At 39.8% G+C, this 4,266-nt stretch overlaps 1 long non-coding RNA gene across 1 annotated transcript; it reads right to left on the reverse strand.

Moving 5' to 3' along the window:
* Positions 1 to 810: 810 nt before the first annotated feature.
* On the reverse strand, positions 811 to 3,875 carry LOC135298139 (uncharacterized). The gene is made up of 3 exons (XR_010360128.1): positions 3,837 to 3,875; positions 3,683 to 3,729; positions 811 to 1,449 (listed from the first exon to the last, which is right to left on the reverse strand). It is a non-coding gene; the product is annotated as an uncharacterized LOC135298139 (long non-coding RNA).
* Positions 3,876 to 4,266: the final 391 nt, after the last annotated feature.

A 4,266-nucleotide genomic window follows, 5' to 3' on the forward strand; every position in this document is an offset into this window, starting at 1 on the left:
GTGCACTCACAGTCAGCCTGTACTTATACCCATCCTCATAAGAAGTTCTTGTAAATAATTGAAGAGATTAATGATGTGGAGTCTCATGCTCAGGAGACTCAATATTTAATCATTAATCTAACACATGCTTCACTAAGGCACGGAGCCTATTACAGATAAAACTTAAGAGGAATATTTATTGATCACTGCAATACTTCTGTAATATTTTTAATTGCTAGTTTTTCTTTGCAGTTATAGTCACTAGGGCTCTGAAAACAGCCAAGTAGAACTGGTAACAGTAGTTCAACTAATTAAAGTTTAAATTAGTTTGATCTTCATGTCTTTTGCAGTTAATTATCACTCTAATACCTACAACAATAAAGTCAAATTTAATCCATGAATCACACTGGATTATCTCATGATAATAACAGCAATAAAGGAAAATGATACACAGTGGGAACTTGGTTCTCAGAACCAAACTATCAGGAATAAAATACTAATGAATAATACACTTCATTACAGACAAAACACTACTCCCCATCAAGAGTACCATCAAATTATACAGCATTACTGACAATGGTATCTGAAAAGACATATCATAGACATGAAAGCCTTCCAAGAAAAGGGTTGAGTCATCTGTATGCTTTTTTTGATGAAGCATAATCATTTCACCCTTGGAAAGCAAGGAGCTCTATAACAGCAAGAGCGAACTCTTTAAATATTTCCCTACATGTAGAGTGGATTATAAGAATCAGTGTGTCATGCTGGGGTTTTTCCCCCTCTTTCATTCATATTTAATTTTTCTTTTTAACTCTGGGATTTCAGGCAGTTTATAGATTTTTCCCTTCAGAACAGAGGCCAAAACACAAGATTTCCAGAAACTAAGCTGGTAACTTCCCATAGAATCAGACTCCATTTTGTTCATTCTCCAAGTAGTATCATTATTTGGCAATTTGGACAGACTATGTTCTAGCTTCAACTAGACAGCATGAAAGTACCCTATTGCCTCATCTCTTGCTTTATTGCCCAAAGGCTGGAGTACTTCTAAGAAAGAAGTTCCAGCCTCTCAGGGTGGGAGTACTTGAACTACTGTTATTCCTGTGCTAAGGGCAGACCACCCATTACAGTGGCTAACTTATTTCCAACTGAAAACTTCAAGAAACTTGCTGAGTAGCATGTACAGTTATCACAACATCACTGGACTCCTAGGTCTCCCCATGCACATCCTGAGGGGATAAAAAACACTTTCAGAGCAGGGATCAGATTTATCACATCCATTTGCATGATGACCCTGGCAGTTCATAGCAAGCTCCTTACTCAGCATATAACTTTAAGTCACCTCTCTGGTGAAGGGCCTGGTTTTCCAGATGCATTATACCAAGCACGGCACAGGCTGGGCTTTGAATTTCACATAAGCACATGAGGATCAGGGATCTTTCTCTTCTCTGTTAGGAAACACTCTGCAATGGACTGTAAGATAAACAGAAGACATTTATTACCTGCTATAACTTATGTTTTATGATAAGCTTAGAAATGAGCAACATATTGCTATTTAGGCAGCTAGCTAAGATAGTGATGGAGCCATCTCCGTGCTTATAGGGAGGGGTTGACCTCAATTAATGAATTGTACTTTAAGCCATTATAGAATACATCTCCTACTGTGAATTACCAAATTAATGATGTGCAAAAGTGACAATATATTAATTATCCCAAGAGCTGCAGCAATGTTAATGAGGAAACTGAACATAGAAGAGAAGGCAGTATAGCATTTATTTCTTTTTTCTTCTGAGAATTACCTTTTTTCAGGATTTGGCATAAGAGCAGTGATTGTGCAGATTGTTACACTGTTGGGTTATATTCTCTAATCACAGTGGGCATTGTAGGAAGTGAACATAAAGAAGAATACAAAAGTTGAACATTAGGAAAATGTCTACTGAGCCCTTTCAGTGGGTGTTAAGAGAAATGACCATAGAGATTGGGATGTATAGAAAATCCACTACAGTACACCCCACAGGCCTGCCCTTTGGAAACAGATGATTGCCTTTACCAGTCCCTTGGCTGCAGAGAAGCCAAAGATGGTGGCACTCCTCAGGTCCTACAGCTGTGTGGAAGGACAAGGATCACCCACCCAGCTTGTGGGAATTTATACTTCCCCTCCTGATTCCTGCTGAGTTTGGCCAGTCTCTTTGGATGGGGTCTCAAATTCAGGGGAGAGTCTCATGGTGGAACTTAAATATCAAAATTATGGAAAATTGCTGCCTAGCATTTTGGGTTAAACCCTTCTCCTGTTTAATGGCTCCACAATCATCTTGGCAGCCTATTCTAATGCCTGAAAACCTCTTCCATCAAGAAATCCATCCTAATGTCCAGTCTGAATCTCTTCTCCCATAACTTGAGGCTACGTCTTTTATCCTATCACTGGTTGCTTGGAAGAAGAGGCCAACCCTCACTTGGCTACACCCTCCTTTCAGGGAGTTGTAGGCAGCAATAAGGTCTCTTCTCCAGGCTAAACACCCCCAGCTCCCTCAGCCACTTCTCATAGGGCTTACCCTCTAAATCCTTCACCAGGAAGGAAGGAATAAGTTGAGAAACTGTCACCTAATGAAAGTAAAAATTGCAATTCTTTCAATTCAACACAATCTCAAAGTCTTTTCTGAACTTTGTGAAGCAAAACCATAAAAGGTTATTTGCTAAATCCTTTCTCAGTTTCAAGGAGAAGATACACATCAAAGACAAAGATCATCTCCAATTCTCACAACTAACTTTCCCACAGCTAATTATTCCTGCTAAGATAGCTCATTACTTCTTTTGATCTTCTTGAAGCAGTGGGGAGATAGCTTAATATGCATTCTTCTTTATCTAGAAAGAATTTAAATGCAATTTTCTTGATCTATTCCCAGCTGATTTGGAAATAAAACTAAAATTATTCAAGAAACACACAATCTTAAAGAGCAATGTCATCTTGCATCAGAATTTGAAAAGAAAAAAGCAGCCAAAAATACTGTAGAATTTCACTGCATTGTGTTGTTTCAGAGCCCAGCAAGAAGGCATCCAGCATTGTGAGCCAACATTTTTCCTTTTTTTTTTAATCCAGATCACTGAAGAAAAAGAGCAGAAAGCTAAGCAGCCCAGGGAACAGCTGATCCAGACCACATTTGCAGCTGCTCTCTGGACACATTCTGGGGGTCGGCAGGGCAGAGGGGCTCAGGTGGGGGCCAGGGTGCTGCCTCCTACCCTCACACCAGCTCACCTGGCCAGGAAGAACCAAAATTTCCTGGTGAGGTGAGGGAGGGGAGAACCTCCTGGAAACCAGGGAAGACTGGATAAAACATGAGGCAGGGGACAGGGCCAGTTGGCCCATCTTCCCAAATTATTTCATATGAAGGTTTGGATGGAATCAATAAATTATCATGAAGCACTTTGGATTTTGTGAGATTGGTATTTCTCAGCTTTGCTGAGGTAAGGAAAATGTGCAGGCTGAGCAGGAAAAAAGGTCAATGTGGACTGTGTTTTTCTTATAAAGCTTTAAATATATTGGCAGAGAGTGTGTTCTAACTTCACTGACTTAACAGCAAGTCTCCAAAAAAAATTGTTCTTCATCATATTCATTTTGTGACATAAAGGACACAGAGAGGACTGGCAGGGCACTCATGTACTACCACTCCAGTATCTTTGAACATGAGGCAAGCTGAACAGGGCTTACTTGGAGTCTGATTTTTGTATTGGCAGGAACGTCAGTTCTCAGATTCCCTGGAGAAGACAGAGAAGGAGAGGAAAGAAAAAAAAAAGGCAGAGCTGTCTATCAAATAATTTCCTCTTTTATTTTGCAACCCTGAAAGCAAAGTAAGACAACTTACCCTTGTGCTGGTCATGACTGCTGCTGCCTTCCTTTGTCAATATCCTGCAGTCCTGAAGTCTTTCGTCTCTGGACAGGAAGAAAACATCACCATGATACATCTGAGGTCTTTCCTGTGGCAGGGCACTCCCATCAAGCCATGGGAGGAGACAGAAAAGGAATACAGCTCTCTCAGTAATGTACAATCAAGTCCAAACTGGACATGTCAAACTTGCTATGGTAATTATATCAATGCAAATGAAAGAGCTCATCAGGTTTACTCTTAGGAGAACCAATTTAGAAAAATTAGTGAATGTTCAATTTAGGAAACCTTAAAGAGAAAGAAAAGAATCAGCATGCAATTTACCATGGTAGACAAAATCACATCTGAATCTAAGAAAATCCATTAAAATGCCACAGATTATTACAGAAAATATGCAGCCCCTTCACTA

Source organism: Passer domesticus, chromosome 3 (genome assembly GCF_036417665.1).
Source record: "Passer domesticus isolate bPasDom1 chromosome 3, bPasDom1.hap1, whole genome shotgun sequence".
NCBI classification, from domain to species: domain Eukaryota; kingdom Metazoa; phylum Chordata; class Aves; order Passeriformes; family Passeridae; genus Passer; species Passer domesticus.